Source organism: Phyllostomus hastatus, unplaced genomic scaffold (genome assembly GCF_019186645.2).
Source record: "Phyllostomus hastatus isolate PE091 unplaced genomic scaffold, TTU_PhHast_1.1 phas_contig_17, whole genome shotgun sequence".
NCBI lineage: Eukaryota > Metazoa > Chordata > Mammalia > Chiroptera > Phyllostomidae > Phyllostomus > Phyllostomus hastatus.
The window spans coordinates 39,743,772-39,770,535 of record NW_025333664.1 but is presented as its reverse complement, the minus strand read 5'-3'; the positions used below and the strand labels follow the sequence as shown (position 1 = coordinate 39,770,535).

The 26,764-nt window shown below is 39.6% G+C and overlaps 1 protein-coding gene across 1 annotated transcript in view; it reads right to left on the bottom strand.

Annotated features, from left to right (window-relative positions):
- Window positions 1-26,764, bottom strand: part of SLC24A3 (solute carrier family 24 member 3) — a 554,001-nt gene that overhangs the window by 167,970 nt on the left and 359,267 nt on the right. The window lies entirely within an intron of this gene.

The following is a 26,764-nucleotide window of genomic DNA, read 5'->3' as shown; positions in this document are numbered from 1 at the left end:
CATTTCTCTCTATGCCCCCACCCTGCTTTGTTTTTCTTGATATTATATGTGAAGTTCATTTGTTTTCTGTCTGTATTTCCCAATAGAAATCTATGTGAATATGAACTATATCTACCTCATTTATACTCAGCACTCAGCACAGGGCCTGGTGCATAGTAGATACTCAATAAATATATGTGCCATAAAGAAATAAATAAATGAATACTTCCAAATGACCTTGTTAACTCTCATCTTTGCTTCAGGATAGCCTCTGTAATCTTGCTTCCACATTTTTGGTCACCTATGACCAGGCCATAAATCACCTCTCCACCTCATCCAACTCCATGTTTCCTTTCTAACTAATAAAACATTGTTTGGATTCCATTGTTGGTTGACCACCCAGTGTTCATCCTACAGGCCTTCTAATGGGATCTCAGTTTCCTTCAAATATCTACCATATCCCATGTGGAAGGAAATCCCACCCTTTCCTCCTAATGTAGATACAGATTGACCAATCAGTGTGTAGTAGTCTCCAGGGACCGCTGTTGGTTCAAGGTTGGGCACATGACCCAGGCTAGCCCAATCAGATGGCAGGTAAGGCTTTATAGTTCTTGACAGGGTGAGATGTTTCACTTCCTCAAGGGCTGGCTGTGGACAAAGAGGTTAGGAGCCCTGATTGCCATTGGTAGCCATATTGGGGAAATATGATTTGAGATGAAGTCAACCCTCAGTCAGCTTAACAATGTTACTGATCATGTGGTGCTAGAACCTACCCTGCCTCCAGATTTCATAACATAACATATTGACAAACAGGCTAGTTTGATTTGGAATTTTCCTGTTACCCACACCCCAAAACATCTAATGGATGTGGTTGCTCATCCTTCAAGTTCCAGCATCATCTTATTTTTTTTCACAATCCAGCATTTTTCCTTTTGAGAATTGTTCCATGGGAAGGGCTTTCAGTCACACATTGCCCACCTCCCTCACCACAGGGCAAAGGCACATGACCCAGACTAGCCACCAGAATACCCATTTCCCTTCACACAGTGGTGGATGGGCAAAAGGTCTGCAAGGCATTAACAGAGAAGCTGGGCAAGAGGGGTTCTCTCCTTATGACATATGAATACCACCTGAATCTGGAGCTGCTGGAGGCAGCTGCCATATAGAAAGAGCTTGCCTGAGAATGTGGCTCACCAAGAGATGGCATACACACACATGGGTGCCCAATGACACCTTGTGAACTCTGGATCCAGCTCAGTCTGAAACCAAAGTGGACTTTCAATTTCATGAGCTGATAATACACCCTTTATACTTAAGCTGATTCGAGTAAAACTTCTATCACTCACAACTCTCCTTCAGGAAACCTCACGTAGCAACCCAAGCAAGAAATTGCCTCTCTGGCTTCGACTCTTGGCTGTCAAACTGATTTAGACACCCTTCCTCTCTTCTTGTCACATGCATGTTTTGTCTCATCAACCAAATTGTAAGATTCCAAAGTACATCTTAACACCCAATTCTGTGGAAATATCAAACAAGTACATAAAAACACATGCACCAGGAACATTCTTTTCAAAATTATCACTATAATAAATTATCAAAACCTTATAAAATATACAGCAGAGAAAGGGTTATATAAACTGTAATTCATCATTCAATGAAATACTGTTAAAAGAGATTATGTAAATCTGTATTTGGTAACAAGGAAAGGCATTTACACTACATTGCTAAATGAAAAGTGTTATAAAATAGTGTATACAATCTTTTTTGTTAAATTATATATAAGAATGCATATATATGTGTGTATGTATACACACCCATTCATACAAGTGTATTTACATATAAGGGTTTGCAAGGCCATAAATCAAAATAGTTTCTCCCTTGGTTGGTGTGACTTTCCCTGATTTTATCCATATTTTCTCATTTGTCTACTTTGAATTTGGATTTCTCGTGTGATTTTTGTAGGTGGTGGGAGATTGGAGAGGTAGCAATTCTGTCTTACACTTTACTACTCTTTAAGGAGCTTAGGAAGCCTAGCTTGCAGAGAAGCTTTAAAAATAGCTTTGTATTTATTGGTTTGTTCATAATCTGTACAACATTACTTGCCTTTGGGGTATTTTTTAAAATCTCAATTAAAAAATTTATGCTGTATTTTATAGCTTTGTAGATGAGTCAGAATATATATTCCCAAATTGCAATGGACTCAAATCCTCTTTTGCATAATGACTTGATTCATTGATAAGCAGACTTTATTATGATCTTTGAAAGGACAGCCAAATGTAGTAATTGGAATACAGAGCTGTACACTTTTGGATTAACCAAGACTAAATAAGCTGTCCATAGCTGACATACTCAACTCACTGAAACAGCCAATGTCTCTTGGAAGTCCATAAACTATCTCTCCAAGACTAAATTCCAATATTACCTATTGATCCAGTTTCAATGCAAGAAGCTCCATCTAACACACTGCAATCTCAACACTTGGATTAGACTGAGAAATGAATAGATTTGCCAGACTCTCTGTGCTGTCAAGGATGTTGGCTATTGAAAGTCACATTATCCACTCATGTATTAATAGGCACTTGGGTTGCTTCTGTATTTTGGTATTGTAAATGATGCTGCAGTGACCATAGGGGTGAATATATCTTTTCAAATTAGTGTTTTGAGTTTCTTTGAATATATCTCCAGACGTGAATTTCTGAGTCATAAGCCAGTTTCATTTTTAATTTTTTGAGGAAACTCCATATTGTTTTCATAGTGGGGTCACCATTTTCAATGTCACCAGCACTGCATGAAAGTTCCCTCTTCTCCACATCCTCACCAGGATAGATTTATTTATTGTTGATTTATTGATGATAGCCATTCTGACAAGTGTGAGGTGATATCTCATTGTAGCTTAAATGTGCACTTCTCTGATAATTAGGGATGGTGAGAATCTTTTCATATGTCTATTGGCCATCTGTATTTTGTCTTTGGAGAAGTGTCCAGTCAGCTTTTCTTCACATTTTTAAATTGACTTTTTGTTTTTTTGGTGTTCAGTTGCATGAGTTCACTATATTCCCTATGCTGTACTTTACATCCTTCCGAGTATTTTGTAACTACCAATTGGTACTTTTTAATTCTTTTGCTTTTTTCACTCAGCCCTCAACTCCCTTCCCTTCTGGCAACCATCATTTTGATCTCTGTTATCTGTAAGTCTGTTTGTGAGTTGTTCATTTATTTTGTTATTTAGATTCTGCATACAAGTGAAATCATATTGGTCTTTTTCTGCCTGACTTATTTCACATAGCATACTACCCTCTAGGTCCATCTACAGTGTTGGAGATGGTTAAGTGTTCATTCTTGTTTATGGCTGAGTAATAGTTCATTGTATATGTGTGCCATCACATTTTATCCACTCATAGTAACTATGTATGGTGCCAGGTCAGTACTTGAAATACCAGGGAAATCACTTTGTAAAGAATATGATTTTCTAACCACTATATTGTACACCTGAAACTAATGTAAAATAGTTTTGAATGTCAACTGTAATTGAAAATTAATATTAAAAAAAAGAAGAAAGCCACATCAGTTCTTGTGTACATGGCAGCATAAGGTGGAGACTCCCACTGTCATTTAAACACCTTGTGGCAACTATCTCTGGACACCAAGAGGCCCACCAGGTGATGGGACTCCTTTCCACCTCTCATTATCTGAGGAAAGGTCTGTCACTTTACTTACAAGACATTCAGCTTTAACTCTGCTATGTTAACCACAGGAAATCAGATTCCCACTGGAAAAACAAAGAAAACTGAAGATGTTTATCATGGGTGGGGACTGTGCATGTGGAAGGGGGACAGGAGAAATAAGGAAAATGTATTTTCTGATCAATTTTCCTATGAGTCTAAAACTGCTCTAAAGTCTACTACTACCAATAAAACAAAAACAAACAAAAAACCCAAATTACAAAGTCAAATGTTAAGATGCAGAGGAAAAGAAAAAAGATTCAGAGAACTTACTGGTATTTATGATACTGTAATTACAGTTGACCCAAATATTTTAGAGAGTGAAGCATTTTTGTATTAATTTGACCATTCCTATATTTCCAAAAGATATATTATCATTGATGTTGGTGGTGATGATGATGATGATGATGATGATATGTGCCGTGATTTGTTGGGCCAGGAATTCAGGCATGCTTATAGAAATAATCTCATATAATTCTCTCAATTTCTTTTTAAACTATATTTTATTGATTATGCTATTACAGTTGTCCCATTTCCCCCCTTTATTCCCCTCCACCCTGCACCCCCCACACCCCTCCCCCTTTAATTTATGTCCATTGGTCATACATGTAAGTTCTTTGATTTCTACATTTTTTATACTATTCTTAACCTCACACTGTCTATTTTGTACCTACCATTTATGCTTCTTATCCCTGTCCTTTCCCCCCATTCCCCTGTCCCCCTCCCTGCCAGTAACCCTCCATGTGATCTCCATTTCTGTGATTCTGTTCCTGTTCTGGTTGTTTGCTTAGTTTATTTTGTTTTTAGGTTCAGCTATTGATAGTTGTGAGTCTGTTGTCATTTTACTGTTTATAGTTTTGATTTTCCTTTTCTTAGATAAGTCCTTTTAACATTTCATATAATAAAGGCTTGGTGATGATGAACTCCTTTAACTTGACCTTGTCTGGGAAGCACTTTATCTGCCCTTCTACTCTAAATGATAGCTTTTCCAGATGGAGTAATCTTGGATGTAGAACCTTGCCTTTCATGACTTTGAATACTTCTTTATTCACAGGCCCCTTATTGCCTGTGAAAACCCAGGTTTCTTTTGAGAAATCAGCTGATAGTCTTATGGCCACTGCTTTGTAGGTACCTGTCTCCTTTTCTCTTGCTGCTTTTAAGATTCTCTCCTTAACTTTAATCTTGGAAAATGGAATTATGATGTGCCTTGGTGTGTGCTTCTTTGGGTCCAACTTTTTTGGGACTCTGAGTTTCCTAGACTTCTTGGAAGTCTATTTCCTTCACCAAATTGGGGAAGTTCTCTTCCCTTATTTTTTCAAATAAGTTTTCAGTTTTTTGTTCTTCCTCTTCTCCTTCTGGCACCACTATGATTCAGATGTTGGAATATTTAAAGTTGTCCTGGATGTTCCTAAGCCTCTCCTCATTTTTTGAATTCTGTTTATTCATTCTGTTCTGGTTGGATGTTTATTTCTTCCTTCTGGTCTAAACCATTGATTTGAGTCCTGGTTTCCTTCCCTTCACTGTTGGTTCCCTGTACATTTTCCTTTATTTCATTTTTCATAGCCTTCACTTTTTCCTCTATTTTGTGACCATACTCAACCAATTCTGTGAGCATCCTGATTACCAGTGTTTTGAACTTTGCATCTGATAGGCTGGCTCTCTCATCATCACTTAGTTGTATTTTTTTTTTTGAGCTTGATCAGTTCTTTCATTTGGGCCATGTTCTTTGTCTCGGGGCACCTGTTGTGTAGTAAGGGGTGGAGTTTTAGGCATTTGCCAGGGTGGGGCAATCCACATCACTGTGTTGTGGTGCTGTATGTAGGGGAGGGGTCTGAGAGGGAACAATGCCACTTCCTGGGCTCTGGCCAGCTTTCAGTCACTTTCTCCATTATAAGCAAACTGGACCCTGATGGTGCTGATTCCCATGTGGGTGGTCTTGTGTATGTTCTAGGACCCTGTGGGTCTCTCAGCGAACTCTCTTCTGAGGCTGGGAGTTTCTCCTGCTGCCTTAACCCTCACAGCTTTTTTCCGTCAGAGGTTTTGAGGCTCTATTTCCCTGCGCTGGAACCCTGGGTTTCACACACTGTGTTGCTCCCCAGTTGTTCCTCCTGGTTTATCTGCATGCAGATGTGGGGCTTCCTACTCTGCCAGCTGCCACCATGCCCACCCTGGTCCACTGGCCACCACATTGTTGTAAGTCCTCTCCACCCCAGCTGGCTGTCTCTGCCCCTCCTACCAGTGTGGATGAATGTTTCTTCTTTAATACCTTGGTTGTCAGACTTCCATACAGTTTGATTTTCTGTCAGTTCTGGTTGTTTTTGTTTTTAAATTTGTTGTTGTCCTTCTTTTGTTTGTGTGAGGAGGCACAGTGTATCTACCTATACCTCCATCTTGGCCAAAAGTTAATTCTCTCAATTTCTTGGAAGGCAGAGAGTTACTGGTTCCATTTTCCAGACAAGTCAGAGAGTGTAGTATATTTTCCAAGGACATATGGCTATCCATGGGCAGGGTTTTGATTTGAACTCAGGATTCTCTCTCCTAGCCTTCCCAAGGAGACTAGCTGCTTCCCCATACAGAGGTCATTTCCCATTCACCATCCAATTGCCATTTTCTAGTTTCAGATTGTCTACTTATAAGCTGTCTTCCCCAACCACACTGAGGGAGGACAATTTCGAATCCCAGCAATCCACTTTTAGTGGCTGCCAGTAAGAGCCAATGATGTTCTTTATTATTTTTATTATTAAATGTTTTATTTTGATTGCATGCTCACATATAAATATGCCATCTACATAAACGTATGAATGTGCTCCAGCTACCTCTTTATTTTTAGTGGCTCCCTATTTTTCTCTATAAATGAATAGACCATGAACATTGCTGCAATGAAAATCTTTAAACATATGTCCTTTTTCATTTCTAGAATACATTTCCAGATGTGGAGTTGTTGGGTGATGTTCTTTTTAAATCTCATTATTTTTACAAGGTATACTATGATGAATCTCAAAAATGCTCAAGCTGGCCCAACACCCTGGGACAATCCAAATGTGCTGCAACACACCATGAAATCTAAGCCAATGGCTGAGCTATAGTGAACAGAAGAAGCAAATGTGGGACACATTATAGACATGATGAGTAAGTGGTGTTGAAGAAGAGGGTGGGAGTCTATGTGAGCATCAACTCAAGCCTCATGACCACAGGGGCTCCTCTTCCCTAGGAACTTATCTGGGCCCTCAGTGTGGGGATCTGTACTTTGGCATTGATCATGTGCTTCCTGGGCCATGATCCATGTTTTATGTCCATGTACCTGGCCTTCATTCTCCAGAAGGGCAGGAATTGGGTCCTTCATACATTCACACCCACACACCATCTCAGGGAAGGCTTGTGCAGAAAATGCATCTCATTTATACAAGGTGAATGAATTCCAAAGAGGGTACTGCTCATAGAGTAGCTGCTGTCACCTTTGCAAGCCATCAGGGTAATGCCTGGCACAGCAACTGCTGAAAGAGAGGCAGCTTGGAGCCTTCAGGGAAGCCCATGATGAGTAAAGGACCTCGCATCCAGTCCTGGACTTGATATTTCCAAGCTGCCTGATCTTGAGCAACTCTCCTTACCTTGCAGAACCTTCAACACAAGACAAATCACACTGTGCTCTTTAATTAGGTTACAAGGTTGTTGTGGGGAATATATGGAAATGAATGAACAAGGGGGTTTGACCACAGCACAGCACCTCATGCAACAAGGATAATGTCATGATGACATGCTCCAGCTAGTTTGCTGGAGACAATAGAACAGAGCCAAGTCACCTCTAGTGCCCTAACTGAGGCTGTCAGGAATCAGTTGACAAGCAGCTAACACCTAGACAGAGGCAAACCTATCTAAGACTAGTTCAGTTAATTCCCAAAGACCTAGGAGCTAAATAAGTATTTATTGTTGTATGTCACTGGGGTTTTGAGGCCATTTGTTACACAGCATTATTTTGGCAATAGGTAAAAGATATAGCCAAGGTGATAGAAAGAGCCACAGTGAAAACAACAATAATGACAAGTAATTTCTAAGAAAACAGACTTTCTGGTTTTTTTTTGAGGGGGGGTGACAATATACTCAGTTTTTCTAGTATCCCTGACACCAGCCATGGCATGTGACACAGTTTTGGGCAGTGATAATAAAGGATAGATCCAACTAAAGTCACCTTTCTTTTCTGCTTTGAACTTAGATGTAATGTCTGGAATGGCAGCAGCCTTTGTATGATCATGAGACAATCAGCATGAAGATACACACCAATATGTTAAGGGGGGAAGAGCCCTAAGGATGGCATTCACCAGCTGACCTAGTGCCAGAAACCATTTCTCTCTCTGTACTTCTTACTGTGTGAGGAAATGAACCCCCTCTTTGTCTCTGTTTCCATTAGTTGGGGTTTCTGCACTTATAGCTATGTTCCTGCTAACTGATACAGGGCACAGAAGATTGATTTTAATAGGCAAAGGGAATGAAGGAGGTTAGAGAAGGCTTCACAGAGAAAGTGGCTATTAAGCTAGGATTCTGAAAGATAAATACTATCTCATCACACAATTTCAGAGGTTGATGGGGACTAATAAAACTAAAGAACTTTGGTGATAGTGGTTAAACTGAAAAATACCGAAGGTAACAGAAAATTATTGTGGCCTGTGGCTTAATGGGGGTGAATAAGCTCTATCTGAAATGCCGATATATAGAAGGGCTTCTGAATTGTGAGGACAAATGTACCTGAACAGCATGACATTAACCCTGTTGTTTTATATGGCATCTCCAGTCAGTAGTTTTCACAGACAATTTCCTTTCACTACATCATGTGCACTCATGTTGCTCTGTCTTTAATTTCAATGAAGGTGGCCCTGGAGAAGCAATTCCTAGGGAAGATCTATAGAACTCTGGTTTTGGTGGAAATTCTTCTAAATCTTCCAGGGATTGTGGCTTGGATAATAACCAAAAAAATCCTCTTTTCCCTTCTCTTTCTTTTCATAGTTTCAAGTTATTATATGTAATTTTAAAAAGATTATTTCTTTTAAATCATTTCCCTGTGTTATGGGCTCTGTATCTAATGGTTCCATGATGTCATGCTAGGACTGACTGATGCACCCACTCTCTGATTCTGCTGCCATTTCAGACATCATTTGACTGTAAACACTCACCACATCTAGTGACAAAAGAGACAAACGCTGAACCTTGCAGCCAGACTAGGGTTCTGAACAAAAGGATCTGGTTGGAGGTACTTGCAGGGAAGAGGAATGTAGCAGGTGGCTAGGGGTGCCTCAGATTCTATCATATTCTTTAGGCCTTAATAATTTAAAGCATTCCACTGCCTTTCAAATGTCAGAATCTGCCTTCATTCGTATGAAGACTTGATTTGACCTTTCACAAAGCAGAGAAGAAGTACAGGAGCATTACTCTTCCTGCAATCCCTCAAACAATGGCTGATGAGAGTTGGTGCATGAGTACTCAGCTCTTTCTCCCTGGAGGGTTAACTCTACACTGTCTCTGTGGGTCCCCCATTGAATTAAGCTTCAGGTGCCCACAGCATTAAAACCTTGAGCAAATACCTTTTATTAGCAATTTTCCTTCTCTATCTCACGTCTTCCTCCTCTGCTGATATTTACATGGTTTATCTCAGGGTCTCTTTTTGGGAAAGCCCAGATTAAAACAAGAGGGAAGTCAGTTAAGGAAGACTGTTGAAGGAATGCAGTGCACCCCACATAGTCATGTTATTTGGCATTGTGCAGATCTTTGAAAACCATTGCCCTGAAAAGGCTTCTTTTGCAGGAACTCAAACACTAAAGGAAATGAGTACGTGTTAATATATCTGCTCCATTAGCATAAACCCTATAATTATGTCACTTGAAAGGAGTCTTCATGATGCTCAAATGAGGCTCACATCTGATTACTATTCCTGGATGTCACCATATTGGTTGGGGTCATTGTTTTGGAGCCTTGTGAATGAGAGATTTACCATCACTGGAGAAATGCTTCAGTGGGGGAAGAATGCTTCCTCAGGAAAATGGGGTGATAACTGCCACTTACCCCTCAATATCCACTAAAGGAAGGTCAGGGGACAGGTTTATATAGCTGGGCTGACCCAATGTGGGCCTCACTGGGTGCCAGATGTATGTATTCCCCATTGGCTCGCTCAATGGCTGCAGGATGGGGCACTTGGCTGCATCTAGCCTTATAGGTGGGAACCAAATTCAGTAACCTGGTCAGGTCTCATAGCTAGTAAATGGAATAGGCAGGATTTGAACCCAGGTGACCTGCTTGTCAATTCTGTGCTCCTAACCATCATAACACACACCATCTCAGGAAGAGGACTGTCTGTGCTCTATTTGATAAGCACCTCTACTTCTCTAACCTCTTTCAGGCCCCATGTCTCCCTCTACAGAGACCTCCAGTGAGATGGGGGCTCTTGACATGAGGTCCCTGAACCCCCAAACCCACCAAAAAGTACTTAGAAAGACTTAAGAAGTTTGTTAATTTATATGAGAACAATGCATATTTGTTTTCACTAAACACTAAGCAGAATTAAGTATTTCCTTTTACTATGAATAAACTATAGGAGTATAGGCAATACCTGAGAATCTGTCCCCAATAAAAATCATAGACATTTTACTTAAGATTACGGGTGTTGCAGAGACCTCAATAATGCTCATTACTACTTCAAAAATAGTAGTTACAAGACCTGGCACTAGATCTTGTATTTAATGTATTATGAACACAAATTCCCAGGTACCTTCCATACCCAGTGTATCCTGGTGAAGTGGCTCCAGCAACCCAAGATAGTTCTTTGGAGGTCACAGGGGTGATCCATGAGAAGAAAAGCACACAAAACTGTAGAATAGGCACACAAACTAGTAAGAAGGTTTCAGGTTGATCTGATGGAGCACTGACATGTCTGCTAAGTATATAAGCAGAGCCTTTGGTATTAAAGCTAAATGTAGAGCTATTCCCTGGATTCTATGTGAGTTTAGAGAAAGGACACCTAACCTAGGTTTTAGAAAATGAGGAGAGAGTATGATCTGGAGGAGTTGATGCTTATACCATATCCAAGAAGATAAACAGGCATTAAGCAAGCAAAAAAGTCAGGAAAGAATTGGCCAGACAAGGCAACAGCATTATTAAAAGCATGGTGTCATAAATTAACATGGTTTGTGCAGAAGACTACAAATTATTCACTATTGCTTGACTGTAGACTGTCAGCAAGAATGCAGAGACAGATGAGACTGCAGCAATATGCAAAGATCAATTTGGGGAATCTCTAATATTCCAGGCTGAGATACTTGGAATCATAAATGCAAACTGTCTGTCCTGAATAGAAATCACTGTTGATTCCACTAGATGAAACTTATAATGGTGATGATAAAAATGATTTTGATGATGGTGATGATAGCGTTTGTGATGTGATGATGGGAAAATGATGATAATGATAGTGATAGTAATGATGACAGTGACTGTGATGTGATGGGTGCTTGAGACAGCGATGATGATGGTAATGATGAAGAGAATAATGATAATGATGACAGTGATGATGGTGAGGGTGATAGTGATGGGAATAATAATTTGATGATGTGATGATGATGTTGATGGTGGTGGTGGTGGTGGTGATAGTGATTGTGATATGATATTATAGAGACAATAGTGATGATAATAGTGATGATTATGACCATTGACATTCATCGAATATGACCAGGGGCCTAGAACTGCCTTAAAGCTTTTCTCTCAACAATACCCTGAGGTAAATACTTTTGTTAGCCCCACATTTCAGACAAAAAACTGAAGCAAAGAGAATATAAGCCCAAGGTCAGAGTTAGTACATGACTAAAACTGGACTTCAATCCATTTACATGTCTCCAATTCAAGCCAGAGCTCATGGCTTTAATCTGTTAACTACTTCCAGTAGCAAGAGAGGAGTGGTCTGAAGGCTCAGAATGCCCACTGGTTTAAAGATATACTATGACCTCTAGTTCTTAAGTTATTTTTCCTTTTCTTCCTGTACCACTTCTCAATGACACCCCATCCAACCCCCCATTAAACCCTAGTGGCATATTCTGTGGGGGTTCTCAAAATCTCATGTAAAGACTGCTCCAACAACAGGCTTGATTGCCTATGCTGCCCTTTCTTTTTCAGAATTGTTTGAGAAGATGGGGGCAATGACTTCTACCCTAGGGATGTACTGTAAAGTTTACAGGATTTAACTCCTCTAGAGGACTTTGAAATTTTGAAGTTTACTCAATTATCTGCAAGATGGTAGAACTCTTTATTTCAAGGTTGGTGAGACAACTGCTTCTTGCTTCGAAGATTTTATTGGCAACCTGAGCTGAGCCTTTCTGAGGAAAAACGCAATTGAGTAGGATTTTTCATGCCAGATTTAGAGCTAAGCTCATTGCATAATATTGCCTTTGAAAGACACCAGGCTAGTTACAGTTATCAAGATACTTGCTTCTTGTCTTTGTCATTTTATTGTTATTCTCTCTCCAAACACAGTCTTGGGAGCTGGTGGACACCACAGCTGCCAGATTAACATTGGACAGTAGAACTGCAAGCCAATCATGAGAAAGCCACCAGGACTTCCAAAAACAGAATCCATCTGACACATGGGTTCTCCAGGCAGGCTTGTAATCTGGCACCTCTTCAAACCCATGTTCTTTAAATATTTATTCAACATTTATTTAGTGGAGGATGGAGGAGAAAACTAATCTTCTATTAATAAAAAATGTATGTAGAAATTAAACTTCTTACTAATTCATTTCCACTGGTACAAGCATAGTCAGTATTCTGCAACATCTTCCCCCATTTTTCTATAATTGTTATTCTTTTTGAGTTTCTCTTACAAAAAAACTGACTCTAAAGTAGGCAAATTCTTGCTGGTGAATTCAAAGTTTTACTATTTAATATTTAGATAGTGAAACATTTTATCTAAAATTGATAAACACTAAGCACTGTTCACTTTTAAAATATCAGCTGGCAGGATGATGTGAGCACTCACAAAGTACATGTATACAAATAGGCTGGCAGTAGCAAAGAGCCTCTTTATTTCTACCTTAGGTGGCTATTTGTGTCAGGTGGAGGAGATCAATTTATGTGTCTTCAGTTGTGTTGTGTGGAAATCCAAGTTAAGTGACATCATCTTTCCCGTTTATTATACTAGTGTTTTTAGGGCTCCTGGTAGGTAGGTCTGCTGAGGTCAAATGGCAACCCCTCAAACTAGCATTAGGCACATGGTTGAAAGCCATGTCAGCATGCCCAGGTTGGGACCACTTCCTTAACTATATGTAATTACTATGTCCTATTATCAGATCTGACCCAGTATCATAGGATGTGCTCGTGGAGTGGAAGGTGATTCTCATCAGTGATGAAGGGCTACACTGGGTCATCCTGGGTCCGCAGCCCAGGATTCTGATTACGACTGGTGTAAAGGGCTAAAGGCTAGATGGCTGTGGGTAGGGATCCAGTCTGGGGATATGTATATAAATGAACAAAGCCAACAGGCTTGTGTGGGCCTTAAGCTCTGATCTTCATTTTATTGCTTCAGATCTAGTGCAATTAACAAAGCCAGACCAAAGCTTCACATTATAGTGCTTACAACTTCATGTTTCAATGACAATCCATTTAAATAATTGCCAGATGATTACTATGAACTTTTTAACTAGGAGGTTCAAAACATCTCTTGTCAATTAGCTTAGCTGGGCCCATGGGCTCCTTTCCCTCTGGCTGATGTAGGCTGCCTTGATGTTTAGGGATATTCCAAGGAATCCTTTGTACCTGGACAATAGTACAAATGACTACTGATCTTGGGATGTTCTTGAGTTCTGTTCACCTGGTGTGCTCTTAGAAGGCAATCAGGGCTTAAGACAGATATGCTCTCAGACCATCTACAAAAATTCTCAGGAGGGAAGATGGTGGCTTTACTTTAGGCAGCATTTTTTTTCGGCTTCTGTGAAGAGGGGGGAAACTCACGGATCGGTGGAGAGACAGAGCAAGTGGGCTGGGTTGCCGAATCACTTTTGAAAGCAGGACATCAGAAATTATTGCACTCACTGGAAAACCAGACGGTAAGCAGTCTGATACAGGACAAAAGGGGCCCAGGGATCAGCGCGGGGTCTGGGGGTGTGCAGACCCCAGGCCCGCCAGTGCTCTGGGCTCTGCCCCAGGGCTCCCAAGAGAGGAAAGCCGCTGCTCCCTCCCTTCCCCAAATACGGGGGTGAGAAACTCCAGGGGAGAACAGGTTGCTAGAAGAAACAGATTGGCCAGTTGGACTGAGAAAAAATCGCCCAGGGAATATGAACAGCTGCCCAGAGACCGAGGAAAAGCGAGAGCCTCTAGCCGACAGGACCAGGGGCATCTCTAGCCCGGCGGAAGTGCAGATCGGTGGAGAGCACAAGCCGGCGCGCTCGGCTCGCGCCCCATAGGGAGACCGGAATCACGCGCTGCGATCCTGGAATCTCACTCTGAGATACCGGGAGGGACTTGGTGCTGGGTGCGTAACTGCAGTGGTGGCTCTGAGATTTCCAGCCAGCCCAACCGGGGGAGCCGGGAAAGGCGCCAACATCCAGTCGGAGTGTGGTAGGGTGGGAACACGGAGGTGGAAACGGCTGGGCTCGCGCACTGTCGCCAGGAAGACTGACTCTCGCGCGCCATTGTGTGTGGGGGTGCCCAGGGTACCTGACAGACTTGCTGAGATCCGGTTGTGAGAGAGAGAAGCATTTCAAAGGCCACTCAGCCAGCTGAAGCCAGCAAGAGCAGAAAAACTGGTCTGGCCAGTTAGAAACCAACAAGGGGTTTTTTTTGTTTGTTTGTTTGGTTCTTCTTTTTTTTTTTTTTTGGTGTTGTTTGGTTTCTCTGGCTGTTGTTGGTTGATTGATTTTATCTTGTGTTTTATGTGACTTTTTTTTCAATTCTTATTATTTTTATCTCACAATCCCTTATGTTTCTCTTCCTTTCAACATAATATTATTCTTTCCACTCCAAATTCATCTCTCCTGCACTACATCTTCTGCTTTTCTTTCCTTTTTTTTAATCTTGCAAGTTACTGTAAATTTGTATTATCTTTTTCTCACTTTTCTGACATTTTTTATTTTAATAATATTTTGGTATTCTTTCTCTTTCTGTATAATCTTCTTTGCTTGGCTGGTTATACTGTCATTTGATAGGTTCTCCCTGGTATCTCAGTCACAAGGTGTTGATAAGTTACTATCCTTCATCTGTGTTCCATTAACACACCTCTCAAGGTTCTATACTCTTCATTCTTGTTATCTAGACTTCTTCGATTCTGCCACAAGACTGTCACTTTACTATTACTGCTAGTAAGACCTAGTCTATACAATTGTAAATGCTTCTCAATGCCCCTACCTGATCTCAGCCCACTTTGCAATTTTCTGAACTATACTATTGTGGGGGTTGTCTCTATTCTTGAACTCACTACTCCTATATACTAATCTTTAGTCAAACCCTACCTTAGAAGCTGAACTCCCACAGCCTCACAGCTTTCTAGATCCAACTAACAATCCTCTCGGCCCCAATAAGAGTGTTACCTTCTTTCCATCCTTTCTAAAACATGGATAGTGGGGTGGAGGATCATGGTTAACACTATAAGGAGCCAAAGGATAACCCATCTCTTCTCTACTGGCTGCTGAAGTAAAGATCATAGTATACTGTCTTGCTGTTTTAAACCATTTTGCCTTACTCCTCCAACTGATCCCAAAAAAGAGTAGGGGGAAGCTGAGAACACCAGGATATATGAAGGAGATTGCACCACTGAAACACACAAATATTCTACCACAGAAGTTCACACCATAATTACAGGGAATCAGAACAGTTCAAATTAACAAACAAGAAGAAAAAAGAAGAAACCCACGAACAACGAGAAAACAAAGAAACAACCCCCAAATGAAGGGAAACGAGGAAGCCTCAGGAAAAATGCTAAATGAAATAGAGGCAACTCAACTATCAGATAGTGAGTTCAAAACAATGATTACCAGGAAGTTCAATGAACTTACAATGAGCTTTCAGAAATTAGAGGGAAACTACATCAATCTCACTGCAAACTATATAAACATGAAAAAGGAAATAGAAACTCTCAACAAAGGTCAAGAGGAAATGAAGAATACAATTTCTGAACTGAAGAACACAGTAGAAGGAATGAAAAGCAGGATTGATGAAGCAGAAGATCGGATTAGTGAGCTGGAGGACAAAGTAGAAAACAGCACCCAGAAAGAGCAAGAAAAGGAAAAGAGGCTCAGAAAGAATGAGGAGGGATTAAGAGAAATGCAAGACAATATGAAACATAATAATATCCATAAAATAGGGACACCAGAAGGAGAAGAAGAAGAGCAAGGGATCGAAAACCTAGTTGAACAAGTAATGAAGGAGAACTTCCCTAATTTGATGAGAGAAAAAGTCACAAAAATCCAGGAAACACAGAGAGCCCCAATCAAGAGGAACCCAAAGAGACCCACCCCAAGGCACATCATAATTAAAATGACAAAATTTCAAGACAAAGAGAGAATCTTAAAGGCAGCAAGGGAGAAACAGGAAGTAACGTACAAGGGAGCCCCAATAAGGCTAACAGCTGACTTCTCAATGGAAACACTTTAAGCCAGAAGAGAATGGCAAGAAATACTCCAGGTAATGAGAACCAGAGGTCTGCAACCAAGGCTACTATATCCAGCAAGGCTCTCAGTCAAGATAGAAGGCCAAATAAGAAGCTTCCCAGACAAAAGAAGTCTAAAAGAATACACCTCCACCAAACCAGCTCTGCAAGAGATTCTAAAAGGACTGCTTTAAGGAGGAGAGAAGAGAGAGAGAGAGAGAGAGAGAGAGAGAGAGAGAGAGAGAGAGAGAGAGAGAGAGAGGAACACACGTACATAAAAGACAATGAATAAGTACCTATCAATAATAACCTTAAATGTAAATGGATTAAATGCTCCAATCAAAAGACATAGAATAGCTGATTGGATAAGAAGAAATGACCCACATATCTGCTGTCTACAAGAGACCCACCTCAGGATAAAAGACCTACACAGGCTGAAAGTGAAGGGCTGGAAACAAATCTTCCAAGCAAATGGACAGGAAAAAAAAGCCAGGGTACCAATACTCATATCAGACAAAATAGACTTCCAAAAAAAGTCCATAAAGAGAGACCCAGAAGGTCACTTCATAATACTCAAGGGAAGAATCCATCAAGAAGACATAAATATTGTAAATATATATGCACCCAACATAGGAGCACCCAAATACATAAAGAAAATCTTAGAGGACTTCAAGAAAGATATGGACAGCAACACAATTATAGTGGGAGATTTTAACACCCCACTATCAAAAATGGACAGATCAGCTAAACAAAATATCAACAAAGATATTGTGGCATTGAACAATACCCTGGATGAAATGGACTTTACTGATATATACAGAGCCCTCCACCCAAAAGAAGCTAAATATACATTCTTTTCAAATGTACACGGAACATTCTCAAAGATAGACCACATGATAGGACACAAAACAAGCCTCAAGAATTTCAAGAAAATTGAAATCATACCAAGCATTTTCTCAGACCACAAGGGACTGAAGCTAGAAACCAACCCGAAGCAAAAAAAAACAAAAAACACTCAAAATCATGGAGATTAAATAGCATGCTATTAAACAATGAATGGGTCAAGAATGATATTAGGGAAGAAATCAAAAGGTTTCTGGAAACAAATGAAAATGAACTCACAACAACCCAAAACTTATGGGACACAGCCAAGGCAGTCCTGAGAGGGAAGTTCATAGCGATACAGGCCCACCTAAAAAGGTTAGAAACACTCCAAACAAACAACCTAACCCTACATCTACAAGAACTTGAGGAACAACAAAAAAGGCAGCCCAGAGCAAGCAGAAGGAAGGAAATAACCAAGATCAGAGCAGAATTAAATGACATAGAGACTAAAAGCACAATTCTAAGGATCAATGAATCCAAGAGCTGGTTCTTTGAAAAGATAAATAAAATCGACAAGCCTTTAAGCAGACTCATCAAGAAAAAAAAGAGAAGACCCAAATAAACACAATCAGAAATGAAAGAGGAGAGATTACAACAGATACCACAGAAATACAAAGGATTGTAAGAAATTACTACAAAGAGCTGTATGCCAAGAAATTTGAAAACCTAGATGAAATGGACAACTTTCTAGAAAAATATAATCTTCCAAAACTCAATGAAAAAGAAGCAGAAAGTCTGAACAGACCAATAACAGCAAAAGAAATTGAAGCAGTAATCAAAAGACTCCCAACACACAAAAGCCCGGGACCAGATGGTTTCACAGGAGAATTCTACAAAGCATTTAAGGAAGAGCTAACCCCTATCCTTCACAGACTATTCCAAAAAATCCAAAGAGATGGGAGTCTCCCAAACTCTTTTTATTAGGCCAACATCATCCTAATTCCAAAACCAAATAAAGACACAACAAAGAAAGAAAACTTCAGGCCAATATCACTGATGAACATTGACGCTAAAATCCTCCACAAAATACTGGCAAACCGCATCCAACAATACAGTAAAAAGATTATACACCATGACCAAGTGGGATTCATTCCAGGGGTGCAAGGATGGTTCAATATTTGCAAGTCAGTAAATGTAATACATCACATAAACAAAAGCAAAGACAAAAACCACATGATTATATCAATTGATGCAGAAAAAGCATTTGACAAGGTACAGCACCCATTCATGATAAAAACACTCTGCAAAGTGGGAATAGAGGGAGCATTCCTCAACATAATAAAAAGGCCATATATGAGAGACCTTCAGCCAACATCATTCTCAATGGACAAAAATTAAAACCTTTTCCATTAAGATCAGGAACAAGACAAGGCTGTCCACTTTCACCACTTCTATTCAATATAGTACTGGAAGTTTTAGCCACAGCAATCAGACAAGAAAAAGAAATAAAAGGCATTCAAATTAGAAAGGAGGAAACAAAACTGTCACTGTTTGCAGATGACATGATAGTATACATAGAAAATCCTATAGACTCTACCAAAAAAACTGCTTGACCTAATAAATGAATTTGTCAAAACAGCAGGATACAAAGTCAATATCCAGAAATCAAAGGCATTTCTGTACACCAACAATGAAACAGCAGAAGCAGAGATCAAGGAAAAAAATCCCATTTGAAATAGCAAAAAGAAAAATAAAATATCTAGGAATAAACCTAACCAAAGAGGTAAAAGACCTGTATTCAAAAAACTACACAACACTGAAGAAAGAAATCAAGGAAGACACAAATGGAAACATATACCGTGTTCATGGATTGGAAGAATTAATATCATCAAAATGTCCATACTACCCAAAGCAATTTACACATTCAATGCAATTCCTATTAAAGTACCAATGGCATATTTCACAGACATAGAACAAACACTCCAAAAATTTATATGGAATTATAAATGACCCCTGAATAGCTGCTGCAATTTTGAGAAAGAAGAGTAAAGTAGGAGGGATCACAATACCTGACACTAAACTATATTACAAGGCTACTGTAATCAAAACAGCCTGGTACTGGCATAAAAACAGGCACATAGACCAATGGAACAGAACAGAGAGCCCAGATATAAGCCCAAGTCTCTATGGTCAATTAATATTTGACAAAGGAGGCAGCAACATAAAATGGAGTAAAAATAGCCTCTTCAACAAATGGTGTTGGGAGAACAGGACAGCCATGTGCAAAAAAATGAAACTTGAGCACCAACTTACACCACATACAAAAATAAATTCAAGGTGGATAAAAGACTTAAATATAAAACATGACACCATTAAAGTCCTAGAGAAGAATGTAGGTAGGAAAATCTCAGATATTTCATGAAGAAACTTTTTTACTGACTTGTCCCCTAGAGCAAGGGACATAAAGGAAAGAATAAACAAATGGGACCTCATCAAAATTAAAAGCTTCTGCACAGCTAAAGAAAACAGTATCAAAATTAAAAGAGAACCAACTGTATGGGAAAACATATTTGCCAATGACACCTCAGACAAGAGTTTAATCTCCAAAATATATAGAGAACTTACACGACTGCACTCTAAGAAGACAAGGAATCCATTTAAAAAGGGGGCAAAGGACTTGAACAGACACTTCTCCAAGGAGGACATACAGAAAATCCAAAGACACATGAAACGATGTTCAATATAGCTAGCTATCAGAGAGATGCAAATTAAAACCACAATGAGATACCACTTCACACCAGACAGAATGGCCATCATAAACAAAGCAACAAACAACAAGTGTTGGAGAGGTTGTGGAGAAAAGGGGACCCTAGTGCACTGCTGGTGGGACTGCAGACTGGTACAACCACTATGGAAAGCAGTATGGAACTTCCTCAGAAAGCTAAAAATGGATCTGCCTTTTGACCCTGCAATTCCACTGCTGGGACTCTATCCTAAGAATACTAAAACACCAATTCAAAAGAACCTATGCATCCCAATGCTCATAGCAGCACAATTTACAATAGCTAGATGCTGGAAGCAACCAAGATGCCCATCAGTAAATGAATGGATCAAAGAACTATGGTACATTTACACAATGGAATTCTATGCATCAGAAAGAAAGAAGGAGCTCCTACCCTTTGCAACAGCGTGGATGGAGCTGGAAAACATTATGCTAAGCGAAACAAGCCAGGCAGTGAAAGACAAATACCATATGATCTCACCTTTAACAGGAACCTAAATAACAAAACAAAGAAACAAGCAAAATATAACCAAAGACACTGAAATAGAGGACAGGCCGATGGTGACTGGAGGGGAGAGAAGAGGGAATTTAAGGGGACAGTGGGAAGGGTTCACAGGAACAAGCATAAAGGATACATGGTCACAGACTAAGGGGAGGGTGGTAATGGGAGGGAAGTGGGGAGGGTGGGAGGGGGGACTGGATTGGGAGTAAAAAGGGGAAAACTGTATTTGAACAATGATTAAAAAATAATAATAATAATAATAAAAATTCTCTGTTTTTGGAGCAATAGTGTCACTGAAAATAAGGAGGCCCAATTTTTGCTGCAGTTTGTAGATGCTGACACCAGTGTTAGGAAATGTGGCTCTAAGGCAGAGAGCTAAAATTTAATCATGCTTTCACTTACCTCCTTCAAGGCTCAGAAAAAGAAGAAGCTGAGTTGCAAATAAGAACATGGGAGATGATCCAAAAGTACAGGGTAAAGCACACTGAAGCAAAAGGGAAATAAATTCCCTTGAAATTATAAAGGGACTGGGGAACAGTGATATTTCAAGTTTCTCCTATTCTCTTCTGCAACTTAAAAAACAGGAATGGGATAAATTTGACAGTTGAGCCCTGGTTGGATGGCTCAGTTGACTGAAGCATCATCCTATACACAAAAAGTTAGAGGGTTTGGTTCCCAGTTGGGATGTGTATGGGAGGCAACCAATTGGTGTTTCTCTATCACACTAATGTTTCTCTCTCTCTCTTTCTCCCTCTCTCCTTCCCCTCCTCCCTCCATTTCTCTTTCTTTAAAATCAATAAAAACATATCCTTGGGTGAGGATTAAGGAGAAAAACAAATTTTCCAACTGATTACTCCTGCTCTCCCCCAGTGTAAATAAGTTAGTGGAAGCTGAGACGAACTGTGGTTACAAAGCAGGAATTGTATTGCCTGGTCCTTATCTCAGCAGTGTGACCCGAGGTGAGTATTTAAGCTCATTAAACCTTCAGTTTTCCTTGCCTGTAAAGTGGGAAAAATAATAGTTTTTACCAGATATTTTTGTTTCAAAACTAGATAATACATGCAAAATTCTTAGCATAATAGCTGGACTGTTGCAAACATTCAATAAATGCTGAATGATATTGCTGCTAGGGTCAATATCATTTTAATCAACTTGTTAGAAAGGTGGAACCAACTGAATTGAAGTAGACTTAGAGAATCATTCATATTTTGTCTTTACAAAAACAGAAGAAAAGATTAACAGGCTTATTCCTCCCTTTGACTGTATCTGTGGGGGCCACATTGTATGGAAACTATCACACAGTAATGGTTTGCTAATGAGCCTAGTTTCCTTTTCTTCCCTTATCTCATTAGAGCTGTTGACCATCCAAAGAAACCCAACACAAGGTTCACATTCCAACAAACACATGAGATTTAGGATTCCCCAGAAGTCAACAGGGATGGCCAATGCAATAAAATTCAACCCACTCCTGAATCCAATGTTAATTACAACTGAAAAGTAGATGGTGTCTAAATGTAGAACCATCTGTTTCCCGTTTGCGGGAAGATTCCCCCATGGAGAAGACAGAGCCATGGCCAATTTTTTTTTGCCCCAAGAAAGATTGGACTTTTGCATGTAGGAAAACATCCTATTATTTGTCATGGTAAAATTTTCTTTGATCTACATAACCACAGAAACATTAGTTCAAACATTCAACAAGGGAAGATCAGTGGGCTGACCTCAGGAATGCAGATGGCTTTTCAAGCTCAAAATGTTACCACAAGAGAGACAGTCTGAAGATAAAATATTTGAATACAACTTGTCTATTGATTTGTAAGACAACCTCTCCTTCCATTATATAACTCCAATTAAATGGTCTGATGAGGAAATATTTGATTGAATTCTATTACTGATACTTATATTACCTGTCTTTTTAAGAAATGACAAGAAGTAACTTCCCTTTTCACTTTCTAAACAAAACATACCAATTAACAGAAGAATAAACGTTGTGGCTCCTATTGGAATGCCAATGTCACTGAACCTGGTATGGTAGGGACTTTATAAATACCACATGCTAACCAATTGCACCACTGGAGTTCCTATGGTAGGGACTTTAAATCCACTGATAAAAGCCAATAAAGAAAGAATTACCAAATAGACACTGAAGGTACTTCTTTTCAATTACATTTTATTATCCAAGTTTGTACCACACAGGGAATTGTGCCTTTGATTGTGGACCTAGTGGGAAGTGTGGCTGACTACTGTGAAGTCAGTGTTTAGAAAAAGTATGTGATATGTGGAGCACAAGCTGTGGATGCCCCTTGGCTCACTTCTAGCAATAGACAACTTAAGACACACTGGTAGCTTCCTTCTCAGGACAGTTTCCCAGCTCATCTCTGGCTCTCCCTTTCTGCCTAAGAAATCCTCCAGTGCTAGAGAACTTTCTTAAGGCCATGTTCAGAGGAGCCTGAAAGTGTCTAGGTTTCAACAACCCAGAAACAATCAACAACCAAAGAGAGAGTAGGTGTCAGTGAATCAATAACCAGCCTGCTTAGCCCTCACAGGGGCAATTGTGAGTTGGGGTCTACACTATTGTCAATGGGTTGAGTCTCAGTTGTTTACAATGTTAACAGGCTCTTTAATGGCCCCTTTGTTGGTTTCTCTCCTCTACCTATCTTGTTTGCCTCACTCCCTCAAGTCTGCTTCCTGGGCATGACCTCAAGTAAACTTCCTGCACCTGGTGGTGTGCTGCTGCAGCTCGTATAGACTCATAAGGACCAATTATTAAATTTTCAGGAAATGTGCCAGTCCACTGATGTACTGATAACTTAAGGTTGGTCATGATGTGGATTTCTGCACTATGGTAATCCACAAATGCTTCAAAATAGGTCTTCCCTTAAGAGAAAAACATATTTACCAGCACGCCACTGCCTTAACTCTGGTCTTTATTTCAGGGTTTGTTTTGGGGAGCACCCAAACTGAGTGTGAATAGCAAGTTGCTCACTGAAGCCAACACATGAGAATTTATGGTAACTAAAGAATCATTTTGCCCTGGCCAGTGTGGCTTGGTCCCATAAACTGAAAGGTCACGGGTTTGATTCTCTGTCAGGACACATGTCTATGTTGTGGGTTCAGTCCCCAGTTAGGGCATGTATGAGAGGCAAACGATTGATGTTTCCCTCATTCTCTGTCTCCCTTCCCCTCTCTTTAAAATCAATAAGCATGTTCACAGGTGAGAATAAAAAAAGAATTAATTTGCCATCATTATTACAAGTATTTATTCGATACCAAAGAATTAGTACACCTTACTAGTGGAGGAGAATTTGTTTCTAAATTTACTGTTAAGGGGTTAAATAGAGAAACTGAAAGAAAAAAAACTGCTAGATAACACTGCCACTTGAAATTCATTTCAGTAGAAAATCTTTGTGAGCTTGGGCTACACAAAGATTTATTTGATAAAGTACAGAAAAGGAAAAAACAGGAAATAAAAAATATTGATAAAATGGACCACATCAAAAACAACACTTTACTATTCAAAAGACACTATTAAGAAAATGAAAAGTCAGGCCATAGACTGGAAGAAAAGAGTTGGGAAATATATATCTTATAAAGTGTTTATAATCAATGTATATAAGAACACTTACAACTCAAAAGAAGATTAAACAGAGCAATTAAAAATGGGCAAACTATTTGAGGAGATACTTCATAAAATATAAATGAATGAGAAAGAAGCTCACAAAAAGATGGTCAACATTATTAGTCATTAGAGAAATGCAAATAAAAACCACAATGAGGTAACTCTATAGTCTATATACTCACTATAATGATTGAAATTTAAAAGACTGATAATACCCAGTTTTGGTGAGAATATGGAGCAATGGGAACTCTAACCATTGCTAGTGGGAATGTAAAAAGGTACAGCCATACTGAAAGAAAATTGGGCAGTTTCCTATACAATTCATCATATACTTATGTGCCACTCCCAGATATTTACTCAAGAGAAATGAAAACACATGTAGACACTAATGCTTATACAGTAATCTTCATAGAAACTTTATTCATAATAAACCCAAACTGGAAATAACCCAGACATCTACTAACTGGTGAATAAATAAGCAAGAAGTGATATACCTGTACAATGGAATTCTACTAAGCAATAATGGGAAGGGTTTACAGGAACAAATTTTAAGGACACATGGACAAAAACTAGGGGGAGGATGGTAATGGGAGGGAAGTGGGGAGGGCTGGGTGGGTGGGCTGGATTGGGAGTAAAAGGAGAAAACTGTATTTGAACAATGATTAAAAAAAGAAAAAAAGGAATAAACTCCTTGTATATACAACATATACAAACTACATGAATGGATCGCAAAAGCATTATGTTAAGTGATGAGGTTAATACCACCAGTAATAAGACATATCAACATCGTGCTCTCCTGATATGACTTGCTAAAAATCGAACAATGTCACTGTGGTATTCCTGCTGAACATGTGTAATCTCATTCAAATGAGGAAACAACACAAACCCACACTAGTCTGGACTCTTCAAAATGGTGAAGGTCATGAAAAACAAAGGCTAAAGATCTGTTGTGGACTGGAGTGACTAAAGAGACATACAACTAAATCCAATGTAGGATCCTGTGTTGGATTAGAAAAAAAGATTAGTGGGAAAACATGAAATTTGAACAGGTTCTGCAGTTTAGTTAATAGTATTGTACCAGAGTTAATTTCCTTGTTCTGATCATTGTACTATGATTATGTAAGACATTAACATTAGGGGAAGCTAGGTGAAGGGTATATGGGAATTCTCAGTACTATTTTTGCATCTTTTCTGTTAAAGTCTAAAATTTCTTCAAAATAAAGTTATTTAAAATGGCCATTTGGGGTATGCAAATTATACTTCAATAAAGGTGATTAAAAGTAAGCAGGTCTTGCCCTGGCTGGTGTGGTGCAATTGGTTGGAGCATTATCCCATAAACCAAAAGGTTACAGGTTTGATTCCTGGTCAAGGCACATACCTAGGTTGTGGGTTTGGTCCCGGGTCAGGGTGTGTATGAGGCAACTGATCAATGTTTCTCTGTCACATCAATGTTTCTTTCTCTTCCCCTCCTTTCCCCTCTCCCTAAAATCAATAAACATGTCCTTGGGTGAGCATAAAAAAAAAAGAAGCAGGTCCCACATTTCTCAAATTGTGACCCAGAGAATCTGATGTTTCTTTGGGGGCCCAGAATTGAGGAGATGGTAAGCATGGGAAGCTCCATCCCTTACTTTAGGTCATGCTTCACTAAAACAACTCTATTTTTTCTGTTATATATTCATATGTACATACATATAAACATGCATACATGCATATATACACACATTTATTATGCTTATGACTTCACTCAAAAGGGGGGATATCACTGGTAAGAATTTAAAATTTTCAACAATAAGATTATACTTCAAAACATTAAAGGTCTTTTTCTTAGAGGAACCCTATCTTCAAGAAAAATGAAAGTTGGATGATTCAAGATGGTGGCAGAGTAGGTGGAAGCTCCTTCTAGGACCAAATTGGAATTAAAAACAAAATATAGAACAATCAACCTGAGTAACTAACTGAAGACTAGCTGACCAGAAGTCTTATAATCAAGGATTTACAGGAGAAGCTATGTCAAGATTGGTAGGAAGGGTGGAGGTGCAAAAAGGGCTGACCCAGCTCCCATGGGCAGCAGGTGTGATTCTGGAGGGCTATCTCAGCTGCAAAGCTTCCCCTGAAGAGGGTGGGGTCTCAACCCCATCCTGAGCTCCCCAGCTCAGAGCACCAGAGCTGGGAAGAGGAGCCCACATTACAATGTGAAAATCCATTTGGGGATTCTGAGAGCAAAGTGGAAGAATGTCATGCTATAGGAGAGCATATTTTCTGTAGGCTCCCAAAGGGCTGGAGCTTTGGACAAGCCCAGAGGGTCTGGGCATCACATTGGCAGCATGTAGCAGTGGCCCAGTGGATAGATAGTCAGACTGTGGAGAAGGCCCTATATCTTAGGCTACCAGGAATGGAGTACAGACTATTTTTTAAAATAGACTTTGAGAAGTATAGGAAATAATCAGCCCTGTTAGCCACCCTCAGACCTAACAGTTGCCTGATGTTATTTTCTAATTAGACTTCCTTTCCTACAAGTTTTGGTTTTGAGGTCAATAAGGAGAGAAAATGCATTAGGAGAGAAAATGCTACCCCAAGGAAGAATTGCTTGAACCTGATCTCTTGGGAAAAGCTGTCCCAACCAGGTGTCACAAACTTGTTGAAGTGAGTTACATCTGAGTTGAGCTGCTGAGCTTTGAAACTGTCTTATTTTTAACACACTGACTGGCTACTACAGCAGCAGTTTACA